The 22,376-nt window shown below is 39.3% G+C and overlaps 1 protein-coding gene and 1 pseudogene across 6 annotated transcripts in view; one reads left to right on the forward strand and one right to left on the reverse strand.

The window, feature by feature from the left end:
• SUGCT (succinyl-CoA:glutarate-CoA transferase) overlaps nucleotides 1-22,376 on the reverse strand; it is a 684,957-nt gene that overhangs the window by 501,346 nt on the left and 161,235 nt on the right. The window lies entirely within an intron of this gene.
• Nucleotides 18,953-21,376, forward strand: LOC132430592 (transmembrane protein 258 pseudogene; annotated as a pseudogene).

Genomic DNA, 22,376 nt, shown 5'->3' on the forward strand with positions numbered 1-22,376 from the left:
GACTTCCTGGATCTGATAGATGAAATCAATGAGAAACCTACAACTAACACCATGCTTTATGGTGAAACACTAAACCATTGTTCTCAGTCATCAGGAAAAAGCCAGGATGCCTGCTCTTACTCTTTCTATTCAGCATTATACTGCTGCGGACCTAGCCACTGCCGTAAATCAAGAAAAAGAAACCAGTGACATACAGATTGGAAAGAAGAAAGTAAAATAAGTTAATGTGCTCACTTATGTTTGGAAATGGACATATGACCCAAATCTGACTAATGAGGTTCAACTCCTGATTTTGAGTATAACTCTCTTTCTGCTGTGCTGTCTTTTATTGTGCTGAAGAGACCCTCAAGCTTCTGGAGCCCATAATACAGTCTGAAAATAGAACCACTCCATTAGGTACAGGGCCTAAGAAGGATCCTAGTGACATCAAGCCATGAATCAAGCTGGTTTGAGAGTACTTCTATCACTGGGTGATTCAGTTATATGAAATAATAAATTCTCTTTTTGGCATAAGACAATATGAGTTATCACCTAAGAGTCATAATTTTTCTCATATCTTCTTTCATACCTTAAATCCCCTCAGGGGTTAGACTTTTGAATTCTTTTGCTGCTATATTTTTCTTGCCTGAAGGTTGACTATAAATCTAACTTGAATAGGTAAAATAACAACACAAAAATCAGTATATATAAATATCCTGCCACATGTGTGATAAATAAATGTAATTGATGAAAACAAATTTTTAAATCAAAGTCAGTCCTCTGTAAACCTCTTCACCAATGTAAAAGAGTGACAATGTAGATTCATCTGTTATACTCCTTCTACATTCACTTTCCATACTACAATAGCAGTGGAGTGGCAATCAGACATGGCAAATCTGTGCAATGTAGACATATAAGACATTTATTTTATTTTTACTGATTATGACCAAATTCATCAGGAAATATGAGAAGTATGCAGTATAGTACACATTACATTTTAAGCATGAAGGCTCAATGTAATTCTTTATCTACAACCCAAGATTATCTCTTTATCAGTTCATTCCTCATTCACTGCACAAATTCTTCCCAGACCCCTCCAAAAATCCTTCTCCAAAATCATGCTAACTAAACTACATTTTTCCCACTCTGATTACACTATGCTTGTTTTATCTGTGGCTACTGTCACTATAAAATTATTAATATGAAGACTGAACCTCATCATTGAAGTAATTTATTCTTTGCTAAGACCTTAGCTCTACTTGATCAGACGGTCTTAGGATGGGCTAACCCAGAGAAAGACCCTATTTGTTACATGATCCCAGAAAACACAAATTAGGGAGAAATAAAAGTGAGATCGGGATGGGAGAAAAGCAAATAAAGAACATGTTAATGATCAGGTTACTGCTGTGGCCAACTGAGACTCAATCCCACCGGGACTTACTGACAAATCACATACAATATACCTCAGAGTTACCTTACTGAGGAACTGAGAAGGTGGAATATTTGGAACCGAGAAGGTGGAATATTCACCCACTGACTGTCATCCTTCACTGGCTGAGGGTTACCCACGGGCATCTTAACTCCATGGCATTTCTGAGCTGCCTTGTGTAAGTTAAGCAAGCATGTATGACATGGAAGTAGGGGCCTGAGGCAAAAAATCAGAGAGACACAGATGCTTGGGCTGGGAAGCTGTCAGTGACTATAGGAACTATCTACCACACACAGAACTCAAAAGTAGATGGAAGAATGGAATGTCAACAGCATCGGTTACACAGTCCAACTGAGCTTGCAAGTTACCTCATCCTGTGATCACAGAAAGACCAACATTCTTCTGTCTCCTCCTCCTTAGTATCTCATGGATTTCTCTACAGTCTCCACATGCCTCTTCATTCACCTTCTTCACATATTATATTTCAACTTCTAGCATAGATACAACTCCCACATTAAATATAACATATTCCCCTTTGATCAATATTCTCCAAAAGATAAAAGAAACTTTACTTGATATAAACTGTCCCTTTTTTAACCAGTCTACTTTTAGTCTTCTCAAGAATGATCTTCTTGAGGAAACGGGAGCATTAACTTCCAAGAGTTTCAAGAATAAAGAAGACATGGTTCCAGCTCTCCAGCTGCCTAGCAAAGGAAAGATGTCAAGGTCACAAATAACTAAAACATAAGGCAGAATGAGCTAAGTGCCATAAGAGAGGTACATACAAAGTGCTTTGGGGGCTCAACGGAGATAAATATCGCGTCTAGTTGGCAGAATCAGGAAGGATACGTGAAGGGGCCCGTGAGCTGAGCTCTGAAGGACGGATGGGATTTTGTCAGTAAAAGGTGGCTACAGGGCTTTCTAAATATAGAGAATATTATAAGCAAAGCTCCAACCACAGAAAAATGCATGCTCCTTTGAGAAACAGTCCGGTTTGGCTGAAGCATAATGTACACATCACAGAGGTGTACTGGGAGATATGGCTAGAAAAGTCTACTCTGCATGTATTTTTAACCCTTTCAGTAATCTATCGTAAGAGCTTTCAACGCTTAAAAGTGGAATGATGTTAGTATCTCTTGTGGTAAGGTCTACCAACTGCGTATTATTTTTTAATACCAGGTTACTATTCATATTTTAAAATTTCTACAAGGTCAAACTTGTTGAAAGCAAATGTAGGAAGTCAGAGGGGGATCATTCCCTTAAGGTCATTTAAGGATAGCATTAAATTTTAAAAGCCTACGATCTTTTTTGTCTTTGTTTGTCCAAATACTGCTCAAAGGACAAAGTGATAGCTTGTATTTTACAAAAGAGGTGGAATGAGGTAATAAAAAAAGATGAATGAATAAAATAAGACAATATTTAATGCTCTCCTCAACAGGTGCCTGAATCTACACATATATGTGAGTTTAAAAGGAAATTAGCCAAAGTAAATAACATGGGAAATCAATATTAAACACATTTGTATGCATGTGGTTTTTCTCCCACATCCTGGGGGAATTAACATTTTAGACTTGCTACAGTTCCATTATTAATCTTATTCTTACCAGAGTCAAATGGGAAGTAAACCTGCTGAAGTGTAATAACTGAAGCTAAAAGGAAATTCTTTCTTTCTTACAGAATAATATTTTAGTTCAGCTTGAGGACTGTTGTAAACAGTCCTAACAGTTGTTTTGTCAACCCACAAATACACAGTCTTAGCCTAGCTCTTATGAACACACAATAGCATGAGTTCATCTACATCAGAATATCAATTAGTACTTTTCAGAGCACACTCCCATATATTTAACCTTTAGAATAATTCTGGAAAGAAAATTGGTCTAAAAAACATTATCCTCATTTTGATTAAAAAAGCAAGGTTCAAAAAAAGTTAATAGGCTTCCTCACGTCCAAGTTGTAACGTAGTGTGTTGAGTCCCACTTGAACTTTCTTTCCAACTTAACCTGAGTCTGAGAAGCAAGGCTTTGCTAAATAATTCACTTTTTTAATCTGTGCAATGCAAGAAAAGGTGGGGGTTGCTTCTTTTAGGAACGGGCTCACTAGGAGGGTATGAGCTAGTCTGTAGACATGTAATATTCTTCCACAATTTCCATGACTGTTCTCCCGCAAAGCTAGGCTAAGATGAGCTCTTACACGTTCTTGGTTGTAGTTCTCTGGAGTCTCAAAAAAGTCCTCATTAGAGGCTATTGATTAAATTCAAGGTGTTTCTTAAGAAAAGTTTGGCCCTGCCGCCAAGAACCACAGTTTGCCTGGTCTGTATGAAGACAGATCTCTGCATATGTGCTGGAATATAAATTAAACCTTCCTTTTAATAACAGAATGTCAACGTTCCACTTGTGTCTCTAAGCCCTAAAACCAGTCTATCTGAATTGTTAAGCGATTCAGAACACCTGGACGACAGCTTCTTACCACAGACTTCTCCTTAAATGCTCTCTAACTTTCATTAAAAGGTGACCAAGACAACAGGGAGGGATGAAGAGGATTCCCTATTTTCTGAGCTGAGTGGGAATGAGATAGTATGGTCTACAGCAGATTAATGATTCTAAAAATTGCATACAATTTACTTCAGAATCTTATTAAAATGCAGATTCTGATTCAGCAGAACTCACTCAAGGCTCAAAATTCTGCATGTCTAACTCCCTTTGAGGTGATACCAACGCTGTTGGTTCAGGACCACACTCTGAGCAGCAAAGGTGCTCAGAGGGATCTGAGAACTGCAGGCTATACCTGTATGACCCACGAGCTAATGGAAATCAAAAGAAAAATAATATTTCATGACATGTGAAAATTATACAGAATTCACATTTCAGTGTCCATAAATAAAGTTTTATTGAAACATACCCACGCTCTAATTATGTATTATCTATGGCTCCTTTTTTTGAGCTATGGCAGAGTTGAGTAGTTGTAATAGAGACTGTGTAGCCCAAAAAGGCTAAAATATTTCCTATGTGGCCCTTTACAGAAAACATTTCTGACCAATGGTCTAGATCAGTGGTTCTTAACACTGGCTGCATAGTCAAATCACCTGGGAGCTTTAAAAGATATTTATGACCTTCTACCACACAAAATCAGTCAATCCAGAAGCTCATGGGGTGACCCTGGCATCATTTTTTTAAAACTCTCCAAATGATTCCTATGAGCAGTCATATTCAAAAACCATGGATCTAAAGGAAATATCCCCTTCCTACCCCTGTCTCAGCATCTATAAACAAAGTTACCAAAGTCAAAGCTTAAGGTCCAAGTCCTCAACTACTCACAGCTTGTTCCTGCAAAACCACTACGAACTAAGATACAGTCCCTAGCACAAGTCTTTGGGGATTTTTTATTGCTCTTCTTAACTCCAGCACTTCAAAACTAGTAAGAACCTTCACTACTCTCTTCATCTCTCACCACATTTATTTTCAAGAATTGTCATTGCTTCCTTCTTCCTCCGGATGACTGAAACCAGCATGTGTGTTGTCATTGGACTGTCTAATGCATGTGACCTATAAGTGATCTACAAGTGTATCCATCATGATTCCTTTCTTTCTGTAAAGGAATGGCCCTATAAACCCATGCAGGTCCATGTCTCTTTACTCCGGCCCTAGGGCCTCATCTGGGACCTGCACATTGGTCATACCTTCCTCTGTATCTTCAACCTCTCCCTTTCCGTGGCCTCCTTTCCCGCATCCTAGAAACCTGCTAAATTCTACTCACTCCCCTCCACAAAAAAATAAATAAATATTCACCTTTAGCTACTACTCAATCTTTTCCATTTATCAACCAGAATACTTGAAACAGAATTCCTTACTTGCCATCTCAATTCCCAGCCTAACATTTACTTTTAAACCCAATGTGTCATAGTTTCCCTCAACACTATTCTATTAGATATCTTCTTGCAAAAATCAAGTTATCCATGTTGCCTAATTTAGTGGACATTTTTCAACCTTTATCTCATAACACTGCTCTACAGCACTGCCACCCATTTATCATTTTCCTGAAATTCTGTGTCTCTGATACCACACACTGTTGGTTCACCATCTCTCTGATTACTCTTGTTCTGTCTCCTTGGTAAGCTCCCCTTTCTTCACCCAGGTAACCCAGTGGTCCACCTGCAGCCCACTATTCTCACTTGTACCATGACCTCAGTCACTCTAAAAGTTGCAGCTACCATAAAGGTTTATGATTCCTAAGCCTGACTCCACCTCAAGTCCCTGCCCAGAATGTCAGATTCATATAGTCAACTTCTACTGACTGTCACCACTTGGCTGTACCAAACCCAATATGCCCCAAACAAAACTCATTTTATCCTCTGCCTGCCCCTCTTCCTGTATTTCTCTGTCTTAATTGGTAACTCTACAATCCACCCAGGTATATAGGCTGGAAATCTGGTACTTATTGTTTACTCCTTCAACTCCTCATCACCCAGAGCTAATAAGCACCATCAGATTCTGCAAATTTATCTCTTAATTACAACTCAGATGGGTCCCCTACTACGATGAACCTAATCTAAGTCTTCAGCATCTTTCACATGGAAGACTGAAACTAGCCCCCCTACCACCAGTTTTGTCTCCTAAAAGCATCTCCTTACCCATTCGAGAGGGATTTATCTGCAACACAAATAAACTATGTCAGTTAAATGCCTGAGACCTGTCAGTGTCTCTCTATCTTATAATATCATGCTTAAGCTCCTCAACATAGATTCCCCCAAATTTGGACCTTACCTCTCTGGCATCATCCCCTGTCTCACTTAATACTCTTCGTACACTGCAGGTAACAGCAATAGGATCCCCTATTTGCAGAACCCTCTACCTGAAATTCCTTTCTTCTCCCCCGCTACTCCCCCTACCCCTTCACAAACACCTTTTGCTGATTCATATACTTTAAGACTCAAGTCTCCCAGGTTTGGTTGTGTCCACCTCCGTATGTCCACAATAGCCTGTGTATTTCTATATTATTCATACCATAATGCAGTAGCTAAGAGAACCTGCTAATGATAGAGATCTGGATTCAAACCAATGCTCCAACATTTGTCAACATTCTTACCTAAAAAAATCATATAACGTCTTTAACACCTCATTTCCTTCATGTGTAAAATATTCACTTTACTGCTTTGTCAGTGAATTAGTGAGGTACAATGCTTAAGATATAAACTGGCACAAAGTAAGAACCCAATAAATTAGAATTTTAGTTGTTATTATCAATGTTTTTTGTTGATTTTAAAATCAGAACACCAAACTATGATGTGTGTTCAGTAATTCTTCAAAAGTCTTTCTTTTGCAAAGGAATCTTTATCAACTTAAGTTAGTCTTTTTAGTGTTCACAAATATCTCTCCCTTATAAAAAGAAATCATCTGGATAATTTAATAAAACAATAAAAAGAAAAAAAGTCTGACAATGACTTGCCGATGAAAAGATAGGGGAGCAGTAGTATTTCTCACAATAAATGAATATCTCAAACATATTTTTAAAGTTCTTACTTGGTGAAAACACATACTAAGAACTATAGATGACTTTCTGGGGAAGAAATTATCCCTTTTATTAAATTATTATGAATTATCCACACATGAACTAGGAGATCCTGCTTTTAGTCTACTTCAGAGCATGATAATGTGAAAAAATAAAATGTGATGTTCTAAAAGGACATCTGTTAATTTTTAAAATGTTAAAACATTCTGAATTTTGTTTTTCCAGTGATTTGTATTAAAATGGATTTCAATTCCAAAACCCAAATTTTCTCATTATATCTTAAGCCTGTCCATTACCCTAAGGAACATAAAATGCAATCTATTACTATAGTGCCCACCTGCCTGCTTCATTAAGTAATGCCTGTAATTACAGTATATTTTTCAGGAGTGTGTCAAGGAGGACCCAACAAATATATTCCAGGTGTGGACTCTACTCAGCAAACAACCAGATTCATTTTTATTTCGGTCTTAATATTGTGGTAATTTTTATTAGATTTCTACTTCGTTTTTCTACTTTCAGTTGAAAGCAGTGTGCAGGCATGTAGGGGACGAAACTCGGCACAATACCAACGGAGGCTTTTACAATTAGATGCGCCCAAACCCCTTTCTCCACCACATCTAGGAAGAGGGTACTTCTTTCTGTACCTGCCGCCAATTTCAATTCACCCACTGACAGGCTGTTTCCTTAGGCAATGAAAAAAACTCCTTAAGTCTCCTATTTCTCCTCTGTGAAATGGGGATAATAATATCCACCACAGAACGGTAACTCGCATAGTGCCTGGACACATTAATTTTTTTTTTTTTTTTAGAACATAGATTTATTTATTTTTTTATTTATTTTTGCTGTGTTGGGTCTTCGTTTCTGTGCGAGGGCTTTCTCTAGTTGTGGCAAGCGGGGGCCACTCTTCATTGAGGTGCGCGGGCCTCTCACTATTCGCGGCCCCTCTCCTTGCAGATCAGAGGCTCCAAACGCGCAGGCTCAGTAGTTGTGGCTCACGGGCCTAGCCGCTCCGCGGCACGTGGGATCCTCCCAGACCAGGGCCCGAACCCGTGTCCCCTGCATTAGCAGGCAGACTCCCAACCACTGCGCCACCAGGGAAGCCCTGGACACATTAATATTATCCCCTTCCACAACACTTACTGAGTGCAAGCAGGGTTCTAGGCACTTTATGTATATTAATTCCTCTAATCCTTTAACAGCCCCATGTGATAGGCACTATTATCATCCTCCTGTAGCAGATGAGAAGCCATCTGTCAATCACAGTTCTGATTATTTCACAAGACAACAGGACCAGATAAACAGGGATTAGCACTAACCACTCCAGGGGGTTCAGTAAGGGAAATAAAACCTAATGCCCTAGGAGAGCCACTGCATGGAATTAATTAACTTCCCTTCTATCAAACTGGAAAGTACTATCCACAGGAGAATTGACAAAAAATAGTAGCTCAAATAGTTTTTTGGGTTCCATTGCTTAGTAGAGGAGCCCCAATAGAGAAAAGGCAGTACAACCCTCAACCCTGTCAAACTGTTCTCTGCCTTTGCCTCCATGTTACCAACAGCCATATGTCCTATTTGCCCAAATTACAGAGTTCCGATTTCCTGTGGTAAAGAAATCAAACCTTAGAAGTCAGACAGGAACATTTGTTTTTGAAGGAAATGTGATACAAAATCTATGCTTAGGGACACAGTGCGATAATTTGTTGAGATATTAGTTAGCTTTTTGATTTTACTGCTACTGAATAACCCAAGAGAGAAGCAACATTGAGTAGTTCTTATTTTCTATTTCTCCTTCTACTCCACCCCTACCTTCTGAGAAGATGGCCAGACTTTCCGCACTCCCTTGCCACAGGTAGGCTGCAAGCCTCAAGCAGAAGTGGCCTGAAGAGAACCTCCCTTCCTTGCTAGAATTTTCCAAAAGGCTTGTGCTATGGAGACAAAAAGAAGCCACTGCATTTGGGGTGAGACTGGAGGATAAAGGTGGGGACAGGTGTGGCACAGCAGCAAGAGGAAGAAAAAGATTGCCCCCAGCTTAAGGGAGAGCTGGAGGTCTGTGGGACCTCCAGAGAAGGGACCCACAGCTTCCCCCTTGCAGACTTCCAGGAAGGAAGTTCGGTCTCCATAGGAAACAACAGCAAAGTGGCCCTACAAGCATGGCTCCATTCGGAGCACCTGAGTCCACCTGGGTCCCCACATACTAGGTCACACAATAATCCCAATACCATCAGATTCCAAGGGACTGGCTGGGGAGATAAAAGTAGGTCCATTACGGGCTCAACCAAGGGGCTTTGGAAAGGGCGGGAAGGCTTTATTCACTCCGTGTGACTCTCACTGTCACAGTGAGTGAGAGCCGTGGATGCTAAAAACACTCTGCAGTGTACAGCACCACAAAAGCTGTTCCACCAGATGCTAGTACACTCTGTCGAGAGAAACTGGTAAACAACGGGCATCAAGGGGGAAACGGATTTGGACTAAAAGGCCAAGGACTGCCCTCGAGCACTGTTCTGTGCAACCCCCCGTGATCTCATCCGCACAACTTTGGAACAGAGGGGGTCCCCGCATGCCTGAGAATGAAATCCCTTCAAGCTGGTGGGATCGGAGCTCAGAGTTGGAATTAGGTTGACTGAAAAGAAATAAGTAATATGGCATTTCTTATACACCGGAGCTTAATGAGAAGACAAATATGACCCACAGATATTTCATTTTTAAGAATACAGTGTCAGGGACTTTCTGAAAGCATGATAAGCTCTCGCTCATCCTGTCTCCTGCACACTCCTGAAGATGCACTGCATTTTGCACTGTAATGGTTCTGAAGGTGACTTTCCAGACTGCATCTGTGTCCTAGTTCAATGAAGAAAAATCCAAGCCATCCTTCTCGTCCCTAAGAGAACATCCATATTTCTTTGTGCTGACTTTTTTATGAAAATGGAAGCAGTGATTATATTTTTAAAGTTTTATTTTTAAGCTATTTTATTTATAATCAATAAAATATGGTTAAGCATCTGTATATGCATCCATCCCACCTAACAATTGTTACATGTCAGGAGAAGATCGGCAAGAAAGGACTTTGGCAACACTATATAAAGTGACAAAAATTATTACTTCATGAGAAATGTCCACACATCACATTAAAAGTGAAGTAAACAGCCACATGCATTTTTTAAAAAATAGAATTAGAAAGAGATGTGAAGCATTTTCAACTTTTGTAGAAAAATTAGTTGGAAGAAAGGAATAAAACATCATTTATGTAGCACCTTCTCTGAAAGTGAAGAAAACCATTACAGGATATAATTAATCTTGAGACCTCTTTGCTAAAAAGAAAGAAGGGGCAACATGATCCCTTTTGGGAGAAGCAGCACAAATTCAGATTACTTGCCTAAGGCAGTGATTGGGGGAGATGGGGTCAAAATCCTACATGAAGATTAAGACGCTTGTGAAATCCCAGTCTCTTACAAGCACTACACCTTTTTAAAAGATAACACGCATTGAACACTATGTACAAGTCACGATGCTTTATTCTTTTTTATTTTTATTTTTATTGGAGTATGGTTGCTTTACAATGTGTTAGCCTCCACTGCACAACAAAATGAATCAGCCATACACATACAGATATCCCCTCCCTTTTGGACTTCCCTCCCATTTAGGTTACCACAGTGCATTAGGCAGAGTTCCCTGTGCTATACAGTATGTTTCCATCAGTTGTCTATTTTATACATAGCATCGATAATGTATATGTGTCAATCTGTCTCCCAATTCCTCCCTCCCCACCCCTTTCCCCCTTGGTATCCATACATTTGTTCTCTACGTCTAGGTCTCTATTTCTGCTTTGCCAATAAGATCATCTATACCATTTTTCTAGATTCCACATATATGCATTAGCATACAGTATTTGCTTTTCTCTTTCTGACTTACTTCACTCTGTATGACAGTCTCTAGGTCCATCCATGTCTCTACAAATGACCCAATTTCGTTCCTTTTTATGGCTGAGTAATATTCCATTGTATATATGTGCCACATCTTCTTTATCCATTCATCTGTCGATGGACATTTAGGTTGGTTCCATGTCCTGGCTGCTGTAAATAGTGCTGCTATGAACATTGGGGTACATGTGCTTTCTTGAATCATGGTTTTCTCTGGATATGTGCCCAGTAGTGGGATTGCTGGGTCATATGGTAGTTCTATTTGTAGTTTTTTAAGGAACCTCCATACTGTTCTCCATAGTGGCTGTATCAATTTACATTCCCACCAACACTGTATGAGGATTCCCTTTTCTCCACACCCTCTCCAGCATTTATTGTTTGTAGATTTTTTGATGACAGCCATTTTGACCAGTGTGAGGTGATAACTCATTGTAATTTTGATTTGCAGCATTTCTCCAATAATTAGTGATGTTGAGCATCTTTTCATACAAATCACTATGCTTTAAATACTCTTCTCACTTAAATCTTGCTGGAATCCAAAGAGACAGAGGTAATTTTCCTCATTTCACAATTGAAGAAACTGAGGGCAGTGACACTAAGTAGTTTACATGGGATCACCCAGCAAACAAGTACTGAGAGAATTCCAACCAGAGCTGCTGGACTCAAAGCCTATGCTCCCAGGCATGAGTCCTCCTTCTCTCTTTACCCCCACACAGTGAAGAGACTGTATGCATTTCAGAACTAATACTGATTATTCCTAGTAGCCATCAAGGACTCCGGCAGTGACCAAGCATGAACTGATAGGACATATTTTCAACTTCCTTGAAATGCTATGATCATGAAAAGAATCCTGGCTTTATCTTCCATGCTACTCAATACCCTTCCCCTATCATTAATACTAATCATGCCTTATTTTAAGGTATTACTTTTTTAACATGTCTTCCCTGTCAGACTATAAGACTCTTGAGGACAGAAAAAGTGTTCATCATCATTTACCGCTGGTCTCAACACCTAAGCACAGTGCCTGGCACAGAGTAGGCTCTCAATAAACTTGGTTGAATGAATGAATGAAGGTGCCAGGGCAGCCTTGTGAACTAAGGGAAGCACGGCACAGTGGTGGCACCTGGCTCAGTAAGACTTCATTGTCAACTGCTGGATCATGATTGACTTGTAGAGAATCTATGGTCAAAGGAGACAAAGCAAGAGCAGAGGTCAACAGTAACTAAAGCCCCACCTACCTACAAAGCCTTTGAAAACTCTTTACTAATGGCTACCCCTCCAACCTAGGCATGAAACTCTCACACTTGATTTCTCCATGTTTTGAACATCACACTTCCGTCTTTAAGTTGCATATATCCATCTTTGTATCACCAGCACACCATACAGCACCTACATACTCAACTTTTCTCTATCTTCTACCCAATGTACTTAGCATTGACCGACAGCTACTAATAGTTTATGCCCCTTTTTATAATGGCTCTCTTGTATCCATAGTTTTTATCCACAATCAAGCTGTAACTCATATCCCAAATTTATTTCCCACTATCCCTCCCTTCACCCGTTTTAGTGTCATCTGAAGAGCACTATACCTGCTGATGCCCTGACAACTTTCTTGCCTTTGCTCATGCGGTATATTTTGCACCAAATGCCCTTCATTTTCACACCTGAGCCCAGTTCAACTATCATTTCCTCCAGGAAGGCTTCACAAACTCATTCCAAATGGACATAACCCTTTCCTCATCTCAATTCCCACATTTTATCTGTATTTTTTTGTTGACAGACATAACTTTACTCTGTAAATTCAGATATTGCTTTATATTCTCAACTAGATGGTAAGCTCCCTAAAGGCAAAGGCCAAACATCATTCACTTCTTTATCTTCCACATCAAGTGGAACAGGGCCTTCTACATAGTGGCTACTTTGTAACTATAAGTTGAGTGAATAAAGGAATGAATAAAAGGTTAAGTGCATTTTTGTTCAGTTATTCTTAAGCCTTGAATCTGGCTTAACGAAAATAGCATTACTCATCCATACATCATAAATCCTAATTCAGTTTTTCTCATAAGCTAGCTACAAAATTCAGGCTGGTTACTCCACGGGTTCGAGTTTCCTCATCTGAAGAAAAGATGAACTACAGCTGATCTCTCAGGCCATTACCAATATGTAAAAATATGACAGTGTAAAATACGTGGATAATTCCAAGCAGAGGAAACACAATTCCCCTTACCTTTGTCTAGTAAATTTCAGTCTTTCTTCAGAGTTCAACTCATCATCACTTCTACAGAGAAGTTTCCCTGATGACCAGGACTACATCAAATCCCGCCACATAACGCTCATACAGCACCATAAACCTCCACTTTGCAGGATTTACCATACTTATCATTTTTGTTTCTATGATTATTTAATTAAAGTCTATACCTACTCATCCCCTGTATGTTCAATAAGATGAATGAATGAGTGTAATCTGTTTTAGATTATAAGGTTTTACAAAGTAAAAACATTTTTATCAGTAGTTCTCTTTGTAGTTATATAATCACATATGTTTCAGCACTTAAATATTTTCCAAAGATGATGGACAAAGCTAGGTGGTCACAACTTCAAAGAGTTAACATAGTTTTCAAAGAACCTAGCTTGTCATTTCATCAAAGTTTGTATGTTCAAAGAATATGGTCTCTGATAGACTTTTTTTTGGCCATGCTGAGTGGCATGTGGGAACTTACTTCCCCAACCAGGGATTGAGCCCGTGTCCCCTGCACTGGAAGCGTGGGGTCTTAACCACTGAACCACCAGGGAAGTCCCTCTGATAGGCTTATTTCTAAGTGGGAAATCTCTTTTGTTTTATTTCAGCTTTTTCTTATTTTTATCTGTACTTTTTTTCTCTATTCAAAAGAAATTTATCTATAAAACAACTCATCCCATGTGTTTTCTTGGATCATTAGTTAGGTAAAAATACCAATTTAGAGATTCTTTTTATGATGTAGAAAGCAAGCCCCCTAATATGAGCAGGAAAAACAAGAATGTTTCTTTGTAAACAGCTACAATTTAATATTTGATTTTTTTAACCACAAACAGAAATTTAAAAGATTTAAGAATTAATAAAATATCAATGACATCATCTTTTTTTAACATCTTTATTGGAGTGTAATTGCTTTACAATGGTGTGTTAGTTTCTGCTTTAAAAACAAAGTGAATCAGCTATACATATACATATGTCCCCACATCTCTTCCCTCTTGCGTCTCCCTCCCTCCCACCCCCTATTCCACCCGTCTAGGTGGAATGACAACATCTTTTAACACTGCAAATCTTCAGTGTGAATAAGGAAAGTCTAAAACTTATCTTAATGATAAAACTAATCCAAGCAGTAGGAAATAAAATCTGAAATGCTTTCCTTGATATAAACATTTGAAACTTACTGGTTTATTTTTCTTTATCCCATGAATACTTTTGAATTAACACAAATACACTTGATTTAACAAGCTGTAACATTTTATACCTCTCTAACTCCACACAAACCATTATAGTTAGTACGATAATTATGAGTTAAAGGTATGACCTTAGACACAAAGCCAAAGCTTTCTATCTTCTTTCATGTGCTCCTTTCTGTACACTTGGGGGGTATTCCTTTCCATAAAAAGGAGAAATTGACTGACACATGACCTCTTCCTATCCAATAAAGTGGAGTGCCAATCCCTGAGAGTGATGTTCCCTGAAGGGATGACACAGTATGAGCCAAGCTCACTTCCACCTTAAAATAGATTTTCACTTTTTTAATCACATGTATAAACATGTGAAGGATAAACGTACAAGCAATAAAATTCTATTCCTGACAACATAATTCTGAAAGTCACTAGATCATGCAAGATTCTGAAAAACATATTCATTCTATCAGAAAAGCCACATGCTCTTAAAACAGGTTATATAGAGACATAGGAAAATAAATATACTAAAGAGCAGTGCTTATTTTTTCAAATAATTTAGGTGTTTTTTGAAAAATAAAAACTACACTATTAAATAAAAATTATCACTGTATGTCTTAATTATCACACTCAAGAAACTTTTAGAGTTATACAGACACCCGCCCTTCCCCGATGGTAGGAACTACAATTACACCGGTTCTGCAGTCAGCAGCACTTGGCATGATGGGTTGGATGAGTAAGTTCATTGACTCCTTCTAAAATAACTGGCCAGGGCTTCCCTGGTGGCGCAGTGATTAAGAATCCACCTGCCAATGCAGGGGACACGGGTTCGAGCCCTGGTCCGGGAAGACCCCACATTCCGTGGAGCAACTAAGCCCGTGCACCACAACTACTGAGCCTGCGCTCTAGAGCCCACTAGCCACAACTACTGAGCCTGTGCTCTAGAGTCCACGAGCCACAACTACTGAGCACACGGGCCACAACTACTGAAGCCCACATACCTGAAGCCCATGCTCCACAGCAGGAGAGGCCACTGCAATGAGAGGCCCACGCACCACAACTAAGAGTAGCCCCCGCTCGCCACAACTAGAGAGAGCCTGCGTGCAGCAACGAAGACCCAACACACAGCCAAAAATTTTTAAAAATAAAATGAAATACTATAACTTTCCAATGAAAAAAATATAAAATACATATAAGCACAAATGACTGACATGAAAAAAGACCACTCATTGTTTGGTTACTTAAACAAAACTGACATTTTTCCAGATGTTATGAAGGTATATGGTTTGATGGGGTTTTTGTGTGTCCATTTGTTTGTGATTTTTAATGATTAGGATTTTTAGTACAGTGGGAGAGATGGGGGGATGATATGATATGGACTTGCCAATATATTCCTTATTAAAGTTTGTTTTGTTTTTTTTGGCTGCATCGGGTCTTAGTTGCAGCACGCGGGATCTTCGTTGAGGTGTGTGGGATCTTTCGTTGTGGCATGCAGCTTGCCTCTAGTTGTGGCATATGGGTCTTCTCTCTCTAGCTGTGGCGCGCGGGCTCCAGGGTGCATGAGAATGTATTAAGTTTTATTATATCCATACTAGCTAGGATGGATCTAGGGTGTCTCCTAAGACATAGAAACAATCTCATCACACTGATTTGGAAATTACTGAATTCTGCATTTTTTTCTGAACAACCAGTCAACAAATATAGGGTTTTTTTTTTTTTTACAAAAGCAAAAATGGCAATGCTTTATAGCCGGTTTTCAAAAGAACTGGACTTTTAAAAAACAAAATTGTAAAGGTTTCATAATCACATTTTAATATTTTACCCGTGTGAACAAAAGATCAAAGTATTATAAGACTTGGGCAAAAAAGCCTAAGTAATACAACTCTCTTACAATATCCCTGCAAGAGTGAGCTAAAAATACAATTTACATATTACCAAAAGTTTCTTATTAATATTATTATTACTACTACTATTACTACTATTACTACCACAACTACTACTACTACTATTACAGCCCACCACATTCAGGAGTACACAGACCTGCAGCACAATACTATCATAAAAATCAAATTGACTCTTGGAGAAGCGAAGGATTCAATGAACCTAAAGAGGTAGAAGAAAATGGATTCTATTTCTCACTCTTCTCAACGCATTCTACTGTACTCCACCTACTGAGAATAGATATTAATACATCTTTCATGCAGATAGCACTGTTTCAGTAGCACAAACGAGGTGTGATCACAGTAAGTAACGGGGCTTACTAACTAATTATAAGCCAGAAAAGAAACGCTACACACTCATTTTTCTAAAACCAACATTTTCATTTAATAGACATTTACTAAAGTAAATAATTCTATATCATTTCAGGGGAAGACAGTAAAAAGAAAGAAGCGAGTCATGAAACCTCTACCCCAAAAACCTAATAAAATAAATACAAAAAAGGAAAAGAATCAAAAAAGGGGGAGAGAATGGAGTTGTAGAAACAAAGTTTTTGTATAATACTGAAACTAAGTTACTATTAACATGAACTAGATTTTTATAAGCTAAAATATTCATTGTAGCAGGATAACCACTAAGAAAATAACTCGAAAGAATATAACTTTTTAAGGAAGGAATTTAAATGGTACACTAGAAAGTATCTATTTAACAAAAGCCATATGTTTAGAAAACGCTTGTTCAACTAAGTCATTCAAATTCAGACTTTTTAAAAAAACACTGGACTTGTCACACCAGACTCATCTGCAGGCTGAATTCAGTCCATGAACCACTCTTTCAGTTTGTGACATCCCTGGTTCTGCGGAACTAGATTTTGCCCTTCCTTTAAGGCTTTCAAGTACTACTTCTCCCATTAAAATTGTGATGATCTCCTCAATCTGTATTAATACTTTGCCTCTGTCTCCACTTGATGGAAAGAAAAAGTAAAGAATATGGAGCCAGAAGATTTGGGATAAATCTATCTGCTCATCTATGATTTAAGGTAATTAATATCTCTGAACCTCAATGTTCTCATCTGTAAAATGAAGATAATAACACCTACCTCACAAGGTCATTTTGAAGGTTGGATCAGAAAATACATGTAACAAGCACCATACAAATATTAATTCAGACTATAATTGCTGATTTTCCTCATCTTCATCCCAGAAAGTGGCTTTCACTCATGGGCGAGATTAATATTCCTCTTTTCTCAGTCCTATATGAGCACTTGCCCAACAAAGTGCCTGACGCACTATTAGTATTTTGCCTTATGGGTTTATATGCATCTCTAAGTATGGTGCCATGTAACTCTGTTGCTTCACTAAGAATTTCAAGTCTAACTTCACAGCAAAAAAAATAAGAAATGAAAGAATATTAACCAGAACATCTTTGTATTTGACCAGATAACAGATGGGGTCCTAGTTATATATGCCAATAACAGCAGACATAAAAAGAAAAAATTAATATAGCTATTCTGTACCTACCTTTATGAACTCTTTATGATAATTCAACTTGCAAATACTTTTTATCTATGGAGTATGTGAAACACCCTCACAGATTTCTATTATTCCTGTCATTGACTCATTTCTATTAAAACTGAGTTATCTTGTCAAAACTCCTGGAAATACTTTCCAAAATTAATTTGCCACAAACAGAATGAGTCAATCAGAGATAAATCACCTGTTTATCTCCGCTGTTACTTACAAAAATAAACTTGCACTCAACTTCCAATATCAAGGACAATCAGAAATACACATATATAGACAGAATAAAGCCCTCAGTATCTTCCTAATTTGAATTGAAGGACTTCCCTGTATTATATTCCTTCTTTAGGAGTACATACTCTCCCACTGAAAATTCTCACATGTCAAAATGAGTGTCCTAGGGCTTCCCTGGTGGTGCAGTGGTTGAGAGTCCACCTGTCGATGCAGGGGACGCGGGTTCGTGCCCTGGCCCACGAAGATCCCACACGCCGTGGAGCGGCTGGGCCCGTGAGCCATGGCTGCTGAGCCTGCACATCCGGAGCCTGTGCTCCGCAACAGGAGAGGCCACGACAGTGAGAGGCCCGCGTACTGCAAAAAAAAAAAAAAAAAAAAAAAAAAGAGTGTCCTCAAATTATGAGGGTATTATTAACTTAAAAGTAATTTTTAAATATCATAATGCTCTTCAGGGATAAAAAAAATCTATAAAGCTTTAGGGCTACTTTTCACTGCTCTAAAATTGATATAAATCATTCTATTACAGCAAAGTGGAAAACCTATATTTCTAGAATCTTCAACTTCTCCATACAAAGTATAAGAAGGAAAAAAAAATGTAGCTTCCTAATTTAACTTTAAATCCCATCATCTAGGAATTTATACTATCATAGTTTTACTCCTTTGGACTTCACTGGTAGTAATTTTCACCTATGAATTCTCTGAAACTGTTTTGTAATAATTATTGCTATGACATACAATTAAACCACATGGTATGTTTTTTATACACAGTATAATTTTTTTTTTTTTTTTTTTTGCGGTACACGGGCCTCTTACTGTTGTGGCCTCTCCCGTTGCGGAGCACAAGCTCCGGACGCGCAGGTTCAGCGGCCATGGCTCACGGGCCCAGCCGCTCCATGGGATGTGGGATCTTCCCGGACCGGGGCACGAACCCATGTCCCCTGCATCAGCAGGCGGACTCTCAACCACTGCGCCACCAGGGAAGCCCCCTCCATATTCTTTATTGGGATCTCTTCTCACTCTAGGCCAGTGCTTAATATTCCTCTTTTCTCAGTCCTATATGAGCACTTGCTCAAACACTGCCCCAGGTCATCCTAGAGCAATTCAGTCAGAATTTCTGGGGACAGTTCTTAGGCATCAGGATTTTTTTTTTTTAAAGTTCTCCAAGTGATTCCAATGTGCAGTCAGGAAAGAAAACCCCTGCTGTTCATCCCCCCCCCAATAATCTCATCCACTCAGTCATTTTAATTGTCATGTTTATTCCAATAACTTACAAATCTGTATCTCTAGTTCCCACCACCTTGGTCATTCAAAATAAAACCACCACTAAACCACAAAATAAAATTTCATTTTTTTAATCGACACAAAATTTTAAGATATGTTGAAGTTTAAATTATTTCTTTCTAGATTTTTCTGATTTTCTCTCTCTTTTTTGAGGGGTGAAGAACCTGTACTTTGTTCGTATCCCAAAAAACTGATTAGACTCCCTCCTGGGAAATGGAACACGTGCTAGCACGCCTTTCCAAAACTGCAGACATCTGGCGGCAGGGGGGGGGGGGGGTCTCAATTCAGAGGTCCCGTAAGCACTAAAAAAATCAATATGCCTGCAAAAGAATTCATCATTTTCCCATGCCCCCAGACAAAACCTGCTCTTCCTCTCACCGAATGACTGGCAGCTAAAGTAAAAAACTTGGGAATCAAAATTTAATCCTCCATCTTTCACATCCTCACCCTCAGTTATTGGCCAAGTAATATAATTCTAACCCTTTAATAGATAATGAATCTGTTTGCTTTCTCTCCATCCCCACGGCCACTGTGTTCTGTTGCCTGGGGTACCGCAACACCCTCTGAACTGGTCTCCTTGCCCACAGTCTTTACGTGTTCCGCACTACTACCAAAATCATATTTCTAAACACAAATGTTTTTTGTGTACTTAAAACCTTTCAGAGGCTCCTTCCCACCCTTAGGATAGTGTCTGCATTTCACGACATGGTTTCCAAAGCCCTTAGAAACCTCTCCAGATGCTTTCACTGCTCCTGCTGCTGCTAGAACCATCCCCTCATCACTCATTCACCTCGCTTCAGCAGAGATTTCTTTCTTCGGGGAAATCTTCTCTCGTCTCCCAAAGCCAGGTTAGGTGCCCCTTCCACTCATGGCCATGTCACCACGCAATTACTCTGTTACCGCATCAGGCGCTAACTTGATTGTCTCCCCCGCTACAAGTGAGCGCCTCAGAAGCAGAGGCAATGTCTTATTCTTCATGATTGTCCATGCTTGGCACCTTGTAAGTGCTCAGTATTTGTTGAAATAAACAATGAATGAATAATAGCCCTTGTAGTCCTCGCAAATCTTATTAGTGAAATCTGCATTTACCCTCTCCAAGCAACGTTAGGATTCAAGAAAAATAGTTGTTAAAAAGAAGTCTTGCTCACACATGCACAGCAGACCCACGCGCTATCCTGTGGATATTAAAAGGCTGGAGTTCTGCCCCTAGGTGCAGCAGAGACTAATGCAACACTGTAAAGCAATTATACTCCAATAAAGATGTAAAAAAAAAGGCTGGAGTTCATTCATCCAACATTTGTAAGTAGTTACTTTCGCTCTGTCCATAATAAGCTTGTATTATGCAGTGTCAACAGTCACCTAGTCATCTTAAATTAAGAAATATTACAGTATGAAATCTGTCATTTAATATAAATAACAGCTACCATTACCATTCTGTAAGCACTGTGCTCAGCAGCTGACACATACTGTCTCATTTAATCTCCACAATCAAGCTCTGAAGCAGATCATTTTACAACTTCTCAGAGGAAGAAACCAAGGCTTGCGAAGGGTAAGCACCTAGACTACAACAATACGGTTAGGATGTGTTAGCCAGTATCCCACCCTTATAGCAGAAAAATAAACCGAACATGAAACTTGTACTTAATATTGCCATTTCATGTCCAATCTTGCTCTAGTAAGTGACAGAACACAAAGTTAAGGCTGCTGGGGTGAGAAACGCCTCCGAGTTGATAAATCAGTGTGTATCCATGGAACATAGCCCCATGCCAAAGAGGATGCTGAAAAGCTTACTGAGGATCCTGTGCCCAGCAAAATGGAGTTTGAGGCCCTGAGCAGGTACACCAGCCCAGTGAACCCGGCTGTCTTCCCCCATCTGACCGTGGTTGTTGGCCACTGGCATGTTCTTCACTGCCTGGTTCTTAGTTTATGAGGTCACCTCCACCAAATACACTTGCGATATCTACAGAGAGCTCCTCATAATCTTTGGTGGCCTCACTCTTCATGGGCTTTGGAGTCCTCTTCCCGCTGCTCTGGGTCGGCATCTATGTATGAGCTCCCAAGGGTCCCAACCAGGCGGCTTCACTGAATCCCTGCTTTTGTAAATTATTTATTTTACTATGCTGGAAGTGTCCCACCTGCTGCTCACAATAAAGGCAGATTTGTGACAAAAAAAAAAAAAAAAAAAAAAGCTTACTGAGTTCTTTGAGTGCCATGTAAATGAGTTTGAAAATGTAGTATACAATGTACCTCTGGGGCTTCCCTGGTGGCGCAGTGGTTGAGAGTCCGCCTGCCGATGCAGGAGACACGGGTTCGTGCCCCGGTCCGGGAAGATCCCACATGCCGCGGAGCGGCTGGGCCCGTGAGCCATGACCGCTGAGCCTGCGCGTCCGGAGCTCTGTGCTCCGCAACGGGAGAGGCCACAACAGTGAGAGGCCCACATACCACAAAAAAAAAAAAAAAAAAAGTACCTCTGGTTAACAATCATATGTCCTACATTTACCATATCTTAGAGGCAAACCAGATTCCTGAAAGTCCAAATTAATTGGGGAGGGGGGTCTCTGGTTAAATAGTCTAGCATATTAAAATAGCTAAAATACACTGAGTTCACCCTCCTGAAAAATGCAATTAGCTACTAGCTTCTTTGGCTTGAAAACCTTGTCTTGTTGAAAATTCTTTCATTTTCTCCACATAACCTTTTAAAGGAATTTAATTATGAAATCCAACTGTAAAGAAACTTATTGAAATAGCCTGCAGATTGTTTTATTTGCTACACCTCCCTCACACCTTAATTAACCAAAATAATATTAGCTCTCCAGTTATTATTACATAAATTAGTAACCTGGCCAAAATGATTCCCAGCTACTAAACAGTTCATGCTCCTCGAGGCTAGCCTCTCTCTATTTTAATGGCTCTAAGATTAAACAATTCATTTTCATCTCACTGTCTTTAGGATCCCATATATTGTGTAAGATATACAGTAAATCTTTCATTCATCCAATAGACCTTTATAGGCTTATTATATGCCAGAAATTGTCTTCTACTTACTCAAAAAAATACTTATTGAGCATCTATGTGCTGAGGATTTAATGGTAAACAAGATAGCCAGGGTTTCCTAACTTTGTATGCCAAGTCCTAAGGTAGGACCTAGACATCTGT

This window comes from Delphinus delphis, chromosome 9 (genome assembly GCF_949987515.2).
Source record: "Delphinus delphis chromosome 9, mDelDel1.2, whole genome shotgun sequence".
In the NCBI taxonomy this organism is placed as follows: domain Eukaryota; kingdom Metazoa; phylum Chordata; class Mammalia; order Artiodactyla; family Delphinidae; genus Delphinus; species Delphinus delphis.